Raw genomic sequence first — 14,210 nt, 5'->3', positions numbered from 1 at the left:
ACTTGTCCATGGAGAAAAAGGGTTAAAGTGATTACCAGTTACAAGCGAGGATTTCCCTCTGGTGTCTGAATTGCCTTATGTTCCTAGGTACCTTTCCAGAGCATGTACTTGACGATAGAGAAAAAGGGTTAAAGTGATTAGCAGTTAAGGTAATCTCAATGGCGTTTGAACAGTGTTGTCAGTTTAAAATAGAGTCTAATGTTATAGTATACTAGAAAGTAGATACTAAGAGAGATGTAGATGGCAAGAAAAGAATTTTAATAATGGATAGCTCTACCTCTCCGACGTGTTCTGTATAAAACGCAAGTGGTGCTTGAACAGTGTTGTCAATTTAAAATATTTAGCGTTATACTATACGAAGAAGTTGATACTAAGAGGGATGTAGATGGCAAGAAAACTGTGTTTATCTCTTTGGGATGTTTGTGTCTCTTTGGGCTGTTTGTGTCTCTTTGGGCTGTGTGTTTCTCTTTGGGCTGTGTGTCTCTTTGGGGTGTTTTTGTCTCTTTGGGGTGTTTGTGTTTCTTTGGGCTCATTGTGTCTGTTTGGGATGTTTGAGTCATTTTGATCCGTGTGTCTTTCTATTGAATTTTTGTATCTCTTAGGGACACAAACAGTGTGTGTCTCTTTGTGATATGTGTGTCTCTTTGGGCTTTTTTTTTCATTTTGATATGTGTGTCTTTATTTTGGATGTTTGTGTCTTTTAGGGACCGTGTGTGTCTCTTTGGGCTATGTGTGTCTCTTTGGGGCGTTTGAATCTTTTGGTCTGTATGTGTCTGTATGGGCGTTTTTTGTATATTTGTGGGGTGTATTTGTCTATTTGTGCGTTGTGTGTATCTTAGGGCTGTGTTTGTATCTTTATCCTTTGTGTGTTTCTCTTTTGGCTGTTTTTGTATCTTTATGCTGTGTTTCTCTTTTGGCAGTTTGAATCTTTTTGGTCTGTGTGTGTCTCCTTTGGCTTTTTGTGTCGTTTCGGGCTTTGTGTGTCTCTGTTGGATGTGTGCGTCTCTTTGGGCCGTGTGCATCTCTTTGAGCTGTATGTGTCTCTTGGGATGTTTGAGTCATTTTGGTCTGTGTGTTTCTTGTAGCTGTTTGTGTCTCTTAGAGGCCATGTGTGTCTCTTTGGGCAAGGTGTGTCTTTTTTGGGATGTTTTTGAATCTTTTTGGTATGTATGTGTCTGTATGAGTGTTTTTTTTCTCGTTTGGCGGGGTGTGTGTGTGTTTTGGCTTTTTTTTTATATTAGGACGGTGTTTATTTCTATTTATCCGGTGTGTGTCTCTTTTGGGTGTGTGTGTCTCTTTAGGCTGTGTGTCTCTTTGGGCAGTTTGAATCTTTATGGTCTGTGTGTGTCTCTTTTAACTGTTTGTGTCGTTTTGGCTTTGTGTCTCTCTGTTGGATGTGTGCATCTCTTTAGGCCGTGTACGTCTCTTTTAGCTGTATGTGTCTCTTTGGGCTATGGGTGTCTCTTTCTGATATGTGTCTCTTTAGGCAGTGTGTGTCTCGTTGGACTGTGGGTCTTTTTTTGGGTGTCTGAGTCTTTTTGGTCTGTAAGTGTCTCTTTGGGCTGTTTGAGTCTTTTAGGTCGGTGTTTGTCTCTTTGGGTTGTGTTTCTCTTTGGGCTGTCTGTGTCTCTTTGAGCTGTTTGTGTCTCTTGAGGCTGTGTGTGTCCCTTTGGGCTGTGTATCTCTTTGGGCTGTTTGAGTCTTTTTGGTCTGTTTGTGTGTCTCTTTGGGCTGTTTGAGTCTTTTTGGTCTGTGTTTGTCGCTTTGGGCTTTGTGCGTCTCTTTGGTGTGTGTGTGTGTCTTTGGGGTTTGTGCGTCTCTTTGGGATGTGTGTATCTGTTGAGTTTTGGTGTCTGTGGTATCTTTGTTTGTGTGTGTGTGCTTTTCATGTCTTTTTGGTCTGTTTTGTTCTCCGTGTGCTTCTTGGGTTTGTTTGTTATCTGCATATCTCTTTTTGGTTTATGTATATCTTTTTAGAGTTTGTTTAAGTACGTTCTGTTTGTCTTTATTATGGCTGTCTGTTTCTCTTAGGGGCCGTGTCTGTCTCTTTGGTCTATGTGTGTCTCTTTGGGCTGTTTGAATCTTTTGGTCTGTATGTGCCTGTATGGGCGTTTTTTGTCTCTTTGGACTTTGTGTGTGTCTCTTTGAGTTTTGTGTGTCTCTTCGAACTATGTGTGTCTCTTTAGCCTGTGTGTGTGTCTCTGTTGGATGTGTGCGTCTCTTTGGGCCGTGTGCATCTCTTTGAGCTGCATGTGTCTCTTGGGCTGTTTGAGTCATTTTGGTCTGTGTGTGTTTCTTTTGGTTGTTTGTGTCTCTTAGAGGCCATGTGTGTCTCTTAGAGGCCATGTGTGTCTCTTTGGGGTGTTTGAATCTTTTTGGTATGTATGTGTCTGTATGGGCGTTTTTTGTCTCTTGTGGCTGTGTGTGTGTCTCTTTTGGCTTTTTGTGTATCTTCGGACTGTGTGTTTGTGTCTCTTTTGGCTGTGTGTGTCTATTTAGGCTGTTTGTCTCTTTGGGCAGTTTGAATCTTTATGGTCTGTGTGTGTGTCTCTTTTGGCTGTTTGTGTCGTGTTGGGCTTTGTGTCTCTCTGTTGGATGTGTGCGTCTCTTTGGGCCGTGTACGTCTCTTTGAGATGTATGTGTCTCTTTGAGCTGTGGGTGTCTCTTTGTGATGTGTGTCTCTTTAGGCTGTGTGTGTCTCGTTGGACTGTGTGTCTTTTTGGAGTGTCTGAGTCTTTTTGGTCTGTATGTGTCTCTTTGGACTGTTTGAGTCTTTTAGGTCTGTGTTTGTCTCTTTGAGTTGTGTTTCTCTTTGGGCTGTCTGTGTCTCTTTGAGCTGTTTGTGTCTCTTGAGGCTGTGTGTGTCTCTTTGGGCTGTGTGTCTCTTTGGTCTGTTTGAGTCTATTTGGTCTGTTTGTGTGTCTCTTTGGTTTGTTTGAGTCTTTTTGGTCTGTGTTCGTCTCTTTGGGCTGTTTTTGTCTCTTTGGGCTATTTGTGTTTCTTTGGGCTTTGTGTGTCTCTTTGGGCTGTGTGTCTCGTTGTACTGTTTGTGTCTTTTTGATCTGTTTGTGTCTCTTTGGACTGTTTGAGTCTTTTTGGGCTGTGTTTGTCTCTTTGGGCTGTTTGTGTCTCTTTGGGCTGTTTGTCTCTTTGGGCTGTTTGAGTCGTTTTGGTGTGTGTTTGTTTATTTTGACTGTTTGTGTCTCTTATGGGTCATGTGTGTCTCTTTGGGCTATGTGTGTCTATTTGGGGTGTTTGAATCTTTTTTGTCTGTATGTGTCTCTTTGGGCTTTGTGTGTTTCTTCGGGTTGTGTGTGTCTCTTTAGCCCGTGTGTGTCTCTTTGGGCTGTGTATGTCTCTTTAGGCTGTGTGTCTCTTTCGGCAGTTTGAATCTTTTTGATCTGTTTGTGTCTCTTTGGGCTGTTTGTGTTTCTTTGGGCTATGTGTGTCTCTTTGGACTGTTTGAGTCATTTTGCTCTTTGTGTGTTTCTTTCGGCTGTATGTTTCTGTATGAATGTTTTTTTGTCTCTTTGGGCTGTGTGTGTGTCTTTGTGTGGTGTGAGCTTCTCTTCGGTCTGTTTATTTTTCTATCTACTGTGTGTGTGTCTACTTGTTATCTGTGTCTATATTGGGTATTTGAATATGTTTTTTCTCCTTGTGTCTTCGTTGAGTGTTTTTGTGTCGTTTTGGGGCTTTGTGTGCCTTTGTTGGATGTTTGCGTCTCTTTGGGCCATGTGCATCTCTTTGAGCTGTATGTGGGTCTTTGGGCTGTGGGTGTCTCTTTGTGATGTGTGTCTCTTTAGGCTGTGTGTGTCTCGTTAGACTGTGTGTCTTTTTGGGGTGTTTGAGTCTTTTTGGTCTGTATGTGTCTCTTTGGGATATGTGTGTCTCTTTGGGCTGTTTTGAGTCTTTTTGTACTGTGTATGTCTCTTTCGGCTGTTTGTGTTTCTTTGGACTGTGGGTGTCTCTTTAGGCTGCGGGTTGATTGGCAGAAGTATGTATTAGCGAAGTTATAGTGGAGGGCGAGTTGCTAGAGAAAAATCTAAGTTAATAAGGATTTTTGACCGTAAACTTTTGTAAGAAAATTATGGAAAATACAATTCGTCGGTTCATAGATGAAACTTAAGTCCAGGTATGGATCGAAAAATAAACTATTTCTGTAGAATCTGAGCTAATAAGGGTTTTTGATCATAAACTCTAGTTTCCAATAAGAAAATTATGGAAAATACAATTCTATCGTTCAAATGTGAAACTTAGATCCATTCTCTGGTTCAAATGTAGAAAAACCCGTGTGGGTGAGTTGAAATAAAAAAATTTTAACAAGAAATGACTGAAAAGTGTTTTGGGGGAGATGGCTAGATTGGCATAAGGATGTATTAGAGAAGTTATAGTGGAGGATGACAAAGTCTTCAAAGTCAAGGCTATAAGAAAAAAAAAGTTCTGGATATTTTTGTAAGTTTGTAGTTTACTCACTAATATCATATCCGTAACAATTCTATTTGAACTTTCTCCAAGTTGATCAATCAAATGTGAAACTTAGGTCCATTCTCTGGTTCAAATGTAGAAAAACCCGTGTGGATGAGTTGAAATAAAATTTTTTTTTAACAAAAAATGACTGAAAAGTGTTTTGGAGGAGATGGCTTGATTGACAGAAGGATGTATTAGCGAAGTTATAGTGGAGGGCGACAATGTCTTCAAAGTCAAGGCTATAAGAAAAAAAAGTTCTGGATATTTTTATCAGTTTGTAGTTTACGCACTAATATCAATATCAGTAATGATTCTATTTGAACTTTCTCCAAGTTTATCAATTTGGTCTCTAAACGGTTCATGATAAAAAATAGTTTGGGACAAGAAAAAAAAACTAAAATAATGTCGTGAAATCATTTTCAACACTCAGAGAAGTTCTTTTTTTATGGGTAAGTTTTTGTGTGTGTATGTGTAAGTTGTGTGTATGTCTGTGTGTAAGTTTTTTTTTGTTTGTGTAATTTTTTTGTGTGTTTGTAAATTTTTTTTTTGTGTGTGTGTATGTTTTTTTTATGTGTGTGTAATTTTTTTTGTTTGTGTTTTTAATTTTTTTTTTTGTGTTTGTGTAAGTTTTTGTCTGTGTGTAAGTTTTTGTGTGTGTGTAAGTTTTTGTGTGTGTGTAAATTTTTGTGTGTGTGTGTAAGTTTATGTGGGTGTGTAAGTTTTTGTGTTTGTGTAAGTTTTTGTGTGTGTGTGTGTAAGTTTTTGTGTGTGTGTGTAAGTTTTTATGTGTGTGTGTAAGTTTCTGTGTGTGTGTGTAAGTTTTTGCGTGTGTGTGTAAGTTTTTGTGTGTGTGTAAGATTTTGTGTGTGTGAAAAAACTAAAATAATGTCGTGAAATCATTTTCAACACTCAGAGCAGGGGGGGGTGTTGGGATTTAATCAGAGAGAGACAACGAATTTACTTTTAAAAAAAGTGTGACTCAAAGACGAAAATTTTTTTGTGTGTAAGTTTTTGTGTGTGTATGTGTAAGTTGTGTGTGTGTGTGTGTGTAAGTTTTTTTTGTGTGTGTAAGTTTTTTTTTTGTGTGTAAATTTTTTTTGTGTGTGTGTAAGTTTTTTTTTATGTGTGTGTAAGTTTTTTGTGTGTGTGTAAGTTTTTTTTTTTTGTGTAAGTTTTTGTGTGTGTGTAAGTTTTTATGTGTGTGTAAGTTTTTGTGTGTGTGTAAATTTTTGTGTGTGTGTGTAAGTTTTTGTGTGTGTGTAAGTTTTTGTGTGTGTGTAAGTTTTGTGTGTGTGTGTGTGTGTATGTTTTCGTATGTGTGTGTGTGTAAGTTTTTATGTGTGTGTGTGTAAGTTTCTGTGTGTGTGTGTAAGTTTTTGCGTGTGTGTGTAAGTCTTTGTGTGTGTGTAAGATTTTGTGTGTGTGAAAAAACTAAAATAATGTCGTGAAATAATTTTCAACACTCAGAGCAGGGGGGTGTTGGGATTGAATCATAGAGAAACAAGGAATTTACTTTTAAAAAAAATATGACTCAAAGACGTTTCGTTCTTTTCACTGGCTTGAAATTGCATACAAACGGGTCAATCAGGTGTTACAATCCTTTTGTTTGCTCAAAATTTTGTAAGTTTCCATGTGTGCGTAAGTTTTTTGTGTATGTATAAGTTTTTGTGTGTGTGTAAGTTTTTTTTGTGTGTGTGTGTAGTTTTTCTGTGTGTGTGTAAGTTTTTTGTATATGTGTAAGTTTTTGTGTGTGTGTGCGACCTAGTGGTACTAAAATATCGTAAGAGGGCTCATTTGACTGGAAATTAAACTCACGCCTCTTTTTTCCGAAATCGTGCAGTCAAAATTTTACAAGACACACAAACAGAGTCATAGTGAGAGAGATATCCAAAAAGTTGGGTTGATCTAGGTTCACTTAGAGTGGCGCGCCACTCTAAGTGAACCTAGATCAACCCAACTTTTTGGATATCTCTCTCACTATGACTCTGGGTGTGTGTCGTGTCAAATTTTGTCTGCACGATTTCGGAAAAAAGAGGCGTGAGTTTAATTTCCAGTCAAATGAGCCCTCTTACGATATTTTAGTACCACTAGGTCGCACACACACACAAAAACTTACGCACATACAAAAAACTTACACACACACAGAAAAACTTACACACACACACACAAAAAACTTACACACACACACAAAATAATACATACACAAAAAACTTACGCAAACACGTAAACTTACAAAATTTTGAGCAAACAAAAGGATTGTAACACCTGATTGGCCCGTTTGTATGCAATTTTAAGCCAGTGAAAAGAACAAAACGTCTTTGAGTCACACTTTTTTAAAAAGTAAATTCGTTGTTTCTCTATGATTAAATCCCAACACCCCCTGCTCTGAGTGTTGAAAATTATTTCACGACATTATTTTAGTTTTTTCACACACACAAAATCTTACACACACACAAAAACTTACACACACACGCAAAAACTTACACACACACACAGAAACTTACACACACACACACATAAAAACTTACACACACACACACACGAAAACATACACACACACACACACAAAAACTTACACAAACACAAAAACTTACACACCCACAAAAACTTACACACACACACAAAAACTTACACACACAAACAAAAATTTACAAACACACCAAAAATTACACATAAATAAAAAATAGAACACACAAAAAAAAATATACAAAAAAAAAAAACTTACAAACACACAAAAAAAACTTACACACACACAAAAAAAAACTTACACACACACAAAAAAAAATTTACAAACACACAAAAAACTTACACACACAAAAAAAACTTACACACACACACACACACAACTTACACATACACACACAAAAACTTACACACAAAAAAATTTTCGTCTTTGATTCAAAATTTTTTTAAAATTAAATTCGTTGTCTCTCTATTATTAAATCCCAACACCCCCCCCCCTGCTCTGGGTGTTTAAAATGATTTAACGGCAGTATTTTAGTTTTTTCAAACACAAAAAATCTTACACACAAAAAAAAAATTACACACACACGCAAAAAATTACACACACACACACACAGAAACTTACACACACACACATAAAAACTTACACAAACACATACACACGAAAACTTACACACACACACACAAAAAAACTTACACAAACACAAAAACTTACACACCCACAAAAACTTACACACAAAAACAAAAATTTACACACACACAAAAACTTACACACACATAAAAACTTACACACAGACAAAAACTTACACACACACAAAAAAAAAAATTACACACAAAAAAAAAAAAATTAAAAAAACATAAAAAAAACTTACACACACACAAAAAAAATTTACACACAAACAAAAAACTTACACACACACACACACAACTTACAAATACACACAAAAAAACTTACACAAAAAAAAAGAACTTCTCTGAGTGTCGAAAATGATTTCACGACATTATTTTAGTTTTTTTTTTTCTTGTCTCAAACTATTTTTTTATCATGAACCGTTTAGAGACCAATTTGATCAACTTGGAGAAAGTTCAAATAGAATCATTACTGATATTGATATTAGTGCGTAAACTACAAACCGACAAAAATATTCGGAACTTTTTTTTTCTTATAGCCTTGACTTTGAAGACATTGTCGCCCTCCACTATAAGTTCGCTAATACATCCTTCTGTCAATCAAGCCATCTCCTCCAAAACACTTTTCATTCATTTTTTGTAGAAAAAAAATTTTATTTCAACTCATCCACACGGGTTTTTCTACATTTGAACCAGAGAATGGACCTAAGTTTCACATTTGATTGATCAACTTGGAGAAAGTTCAAATAGAATCGTTACTGATATGATATTAGTGCGTAAACTACAAACTTACAAAAATATCCAGAACTTTTTTTTTCTTATAGCCTTGACTTTGAAGACTTTGTCGCCCTCCACTATAACTTCGCTAATACATCCTTCTGCCAATCAAGCCATCTCCCCCAAAACACTTTTCAGTCATTTCTTGTTAAAAAATTTTTATTTCAACTCACCCACACGGGTTTTTCTACATTTGAACCAGAGAATGGATTTAAGTTTCACATTTGAACGATAGAATTGTATTTTCCATAATTTTCTTATAGGAAACTAGAGTTTATGATCAAAAACCCTTATTTGCTCAGATTCTACAGAAATAGTTTATTTTTCGATCCATACCTGGACTTAAGTTTCACCTATGAACCGACATATTGTATTTTCCATAATTTTCTTACAAAAGTTTACGGTCAAAAACCCTTATTAACTTAGATTTTTCTCTAGCAACTCGCCCTCCACTATAACTTCGCTAATACATACTTCTGCCAATCAACCCGCAGCCCAAAGAGACACCCACAGTCCAAAGAAACACAAACAGTCGAAAGAGACATACACAGTCCAAAAAGACACAAAACAGCCCAAAGAGACACACATATCCCAAAGAGACACATACAGACCAAAAAGACTCAAACACCCCAAAAAGACACACAGTCTAACGAGACACACACAGCCTAAAGAGACACACATCACAAAGAGACACCCACAGCCCAAAGACCCACATACAGCTCAAAGAGATGCACATGGCCCAAAGAGACGCACACATCCAACAAAGACAAACAAAGCCCCAAAACGACACAAAAACAGTCAAAAGAGACACACACAGACCAAAAAGATTCAAACTGACCAAAGAGACACACAGCCCAAGGAGACACAGACACAGGCTAAAGAGACACACATACCCCAAAGAGACACACAAACCCCAAAGAGACACACACACAGCCAAAAGAGACACAAAAACGTTCCAACAGACACAAACAGCCGAAAGAAACACACCAAGAGCAAAATGACTCAAACAGTCCAAAGAGACACACATAGCCCAAAGAAACACAAACAGCACAAAGAGACACAAACAGATCAAAAAGATTCAAACTGCCGAAAGAGACACACAGCCTAAAGAGACACACACAGCCCAAAGAGACACACACGGGCTAAAGAGACACACACAACCCGAAGAGACACACAAAGCCCAAAGAGACACATACAGACCAAAAAGATTCAAATACCCCAAAGAGACACACATAGCCCAAAGAGACACACATGACCCCTAAGAGACACAAACAGTCAAAAGAAACAAACACAGACCAAAACGACTCAAACAGCCCAAAGAGACAAACAGCTCAAAGAGACATAAACAGAACAAAGAGACACATACAGACCAAAAAGACACAAACAGCACAAAGAGACACAAACAGAGAAAAAATACTCACACAGTCCAAAGATACACAGAGCCACAAGAGACGCACAAAGCCCAAACAAACACACACAGCTCAAATAGACACACACAGCCCTAAGAGACACACACAGACCATAAAGACTCAAACAGCCCAAAGAGACACACAAACATACCAAAAAGACTCAATCAGCCCAAAGAGACACACAGCCCAAAGAGACACACACAGCCTCAAGAGACAAAAACAGCTCAAAGAGACACAGACAGCCCAAAGAGAAACACAACCCAAAGAGACAAACACAGACCTAAAAGACTCAAACAGTCCAAAGAGACACATACAGACCAAAAAGACTCAGACACTCCAAAAAGACACACTTTCCAACGAGACACACACAGCCTAAAGAGACACACATCACAAAGAGACACCCACAGCTCAAAGAGATGCACACGGCCCAAAGAGACGCACACATCCAACAGAGACACACAAAGCCTAAAACGACACAAACAGCCAAAAGAGACACACACAGACCAAAAAGATTCAAACTGCCCAAAGAGACACACAGCCCAAAGAGACACACACAGCCAAAAGATACACACACAGTCTAACTAGACATACACACTTTCCTAAGATACACACAAACCCCAATGACACAAAAACAAAGCACAAAGAGACAAAAAAACGCCCATTAAGACACAGAAATACAAAAAAGAGTAAATCACTCCAATGAGAAACAAATTGCCCGAATAGACACCAATGACCAATAAGAGACCAAAACAGCCAATGTAAACACACACAGACGAAGAAAAAACAAAAATCCAAAGAGACATGTACATCTCGAAGAGACACAGACACCCAAAAGAAACGCACACGTCAAACAGAGAGGCACACATCCCACCACGACCCAAAAAGCCAAAAGAGACACACACAGACCAAAAAGATTCAAACTGCCCAAAGACACACACAGCCTAAAGAGACACACACAGCCCAAAGATACACACACACAGGCTAAAGAGACACACATAGCCCGAAGAGACACACAAAGCCCAAAGAGACACACACACAGCCAAAAGAGAAAAAAAACGCCCATACTGACACATACAAAAAAAAAGAATCAAATGCCCAAAAGAGGCAAATATATCCAAAATAAACACACATAGCCCCTAATAGAAATAGACATCCAATAGATACACACAGAGACCGAAAAGATTCAAACAGGCCAAAGAGACTAACATAGCCCAAAGAAACACACACAGCCCCAAGAGACACACACAGCAAACAGAAACAAAAACAGACAAAAAAGACACAAACAGCCCACAGCGACACAAACAGATAATAAAGAATCAAACACAAAAAAGATACACACATCCAAAAGAGACGCACAAAGCCCAAAGAAAAAAACACAGCCCCAAGAGACAAAAACAGCCCAAAGAGACAAACACAGACCAAAAAGACTCAAACAGCCCAAAGAGACACACAAATAGACCAAAAAGACTCAAACACCCCAAAGATACACACAGCCCAAAGGGACACACACAGCCTCAAGAGACAAAAACAGCTCAAAGAGACACAGACAGCCCAAAGAGAAACACAACCCAAAGAGACAAACACCGACCTAAAAGACTCAAACAGCCCAAAGAGACACATACAGACCAAAGAGACTCAGACACCCCAAAAAAGACACACAGTCCAACGAGACACACACAGCCTAAAGAGACACACATCACAAAGAGACACCCATAGCCCAAAGAGACACATACAGCTCAAAGAGACATACACGGCCTAAAGAGATGCACGCATCCAACATAGAGACACAAAGCCCAAAACGACACAAACACTCAAAAGAGACACACACAGACCATAAAGAAACAAACTGCCCAAAGAGACACACAGCCTAAAGAGACACACACAGCCCAAAGAGACACACACAGGCTAAAGAGACATACACACAGTCTGAAGATACACATAAAGCCCAAAGACACACACACACAGCCAAAAGAGAAAAAACACGCCCATACAAACACATACATTCCAAAAAGATTCAAACATCCCCAAAGAGACACACATTGCCCAAAGAGACACACACATGGCCTCTAAGTGACACAAATAGCCAAAAGAAACACACACAGACCAAAATGGCTCAAACAGCCCAAGAGACACATACAGCTCAAAGAGATGCACACGACCCAAAGAGACGCACACATCCAACAGAGACGGACAACGCCCAAAACGACACAAAAAGCCAAAAGAGACACACACAGACCAAAAAGATTCAAACTGCCCAAAGAGACACACAGCCTAAAGAGACACACACAGCCCAAAGAGACACACACACAGGCTAAAGAGACACACACAGCCAGAAGAGACACACACAGCCAAAAGAGACAAACACACAGCCCAAAGAGACAAAAAACGCCCATACAGACACAAACAGAACAAAAGATTCAAACGTCCCAAAGAGACACACATAGCCCAAAGAGACACACACGGTCCCTAATAGACACAAACATCCAAAAGAAAGACACACAGATCAAAATGACACAAACAGCCCAAAGAGACACACATAGCCCAAAGAGACACACACGGTCCCTTAGAGACACAAACATCCAAAAGAAAGACACACAGATCAAAATGACACAAACATCCCAAAGAGACACACATAGCCCAAAGAAACACAAACAGCCCAAAGAGACACAAACACCCCAAAGAGACACACAGCCCAAAGAGACACACACAGCCCAAAGAAACACAAACAGCCCAAAGAGACATAAACATCCCAAAGAGATAAACACAGTTTTCTTGCCATCTATATCCCTCTTAGTATCAACTTCTTCGTAGAGCATAACACTAAACTATTTTAATTTGAAAACACTGTCCAAGCACCGCTTGCGTTTTATTCAGAATACATCGGAGAGGTAGAGCTATCCAATATTAAAATTCTTTTCTTGCCATCTACATCTCTCTTAGTATCTACTTTCTAGTATACTATAACATTAGACTCTATTTTAAACTGACAACACTGTTCAAACGCCATTGAGGTTACCTTAACTGCTAATCACTTTAACCCTTTTTCTCTATCGTCAAGTACATGCTCTGGAAAGGTACCTAGGAACATAAGGCAATTCAGGGACCAGAGGGGAATTCTCGCTCGTAACTGGTAATCACTTTAACCCTTTTTCTCCATTGCCAAGTACATGCTCTGGAAAGGTACCTCGGAACATAAGGCAATTCAGAGACCAGAGGGGAATCCTCGCTCGTAACTGCTAATCACTTTAACCCTTTTTCTCCATCGTCAAGTACATGCTCTGGAAAGGTATACGTCATTATCATTAGAATAAATAAACTATACCTTTTAAATAATTTCTCCAAAAATATTTTATTCAGAGATTTCACGTTAAAAAATTATCCAATCACTAATTACCCCTTTTTTTATCTTGCCTCCTATCAATTCTGAGTTTCCGACTAGAATTAGACAAAGCCCGTCTTAATCACCAATTTGGTAACCCTTTCGCAATAAGAAAAGGCTTAGCAGTGATTACATCTCATTGTCGGCGACAATTCAATCAGATCAGAGTTGTGCAAATGGAATACCTTTTCGCAAATTGAGTTAGCTTCTATTTCATAGACAAAATATTTGAATTCCTTTTATTAACAGCGAAACAAGACACGCTGGTTTTCTAACACGGGGCTTACCCTAAAAAAGACATGTATACCATGAATTAGAAATCCGGTAAATTGTGTCAGAAAAACTTGAACCAAACCAGATTATACCCACCAAACCAGACTGTACTCACCAAACCAGATCCATAGGTACATGCACTGGAAAGCTGCCAGGGAACGTAAAGGCGGCAAAATAGTACCTTGATTACTGCTCTTGGCTCCCAGTTCGGGATGTGCCAACGAGGAGAGTTATTATCTTCTCGAACGGCCATGTACCTTTACAACCCAGACGTTAAGTTTCATTATTTGGGGGGCGGTACTCGTGAATAGGCGTTTTAAGGTTAAGAATCGATTAAAGTGCTTAGAAATATGATTCAGAATGTGTGTCTAAGTGCCCCCTCACTAAGCAATTGCGCATGCATAATCTCGGCAAAGGGACGTGGGATACGAAAGTCACTTGCAAATGGTAATCATAGTTAGTTGGCATGCCTAGGGTTGCCACCCTTAGTGATTTATCACTATTTCTAGTGATTTTTTATGTTGCCTAGTTATTTTTTCTAGCTAGTGATTTATAGTTGTTTTTGTTCTAAAATTAGTGATTTTTCCTAAGTCTAGTGATTTTTCACGTTATAGCGTGCTGATTCATGATTCAATCGAATAAATTATACAAGAAGCTAATTAATAAGAAAATACACAAAGTCGTGATTCACTACAGTTCTTAATATGTTCCAAATTAGCATTTACCCAAATATGTCGCCTTTGAAACTTTTGATTTCCCACTATATGTCCATATCAGATATACCCCCAGAGCGTTATAACCAAGATAATAGG

The sequence above is a fragment of the Artemia sp. Qi Xiang Cuo genome, chromosome 21, assembly GCF_049724085.1.
Source record: "Artemia sp. Qi Xiang Cuo chromosome 21, ASM4972408v1, whole genome shotgun sequence".
Lineage (NCBI taxonomy): Eukaryota > Metazoa > Arthropoda > Branchiopoda > Anostraca > Artemiidae > Artemia > Artemia sp. Qi Xiang Cuo.
This window is presented reverse-complemented; position numbering follows the sequence as displayed.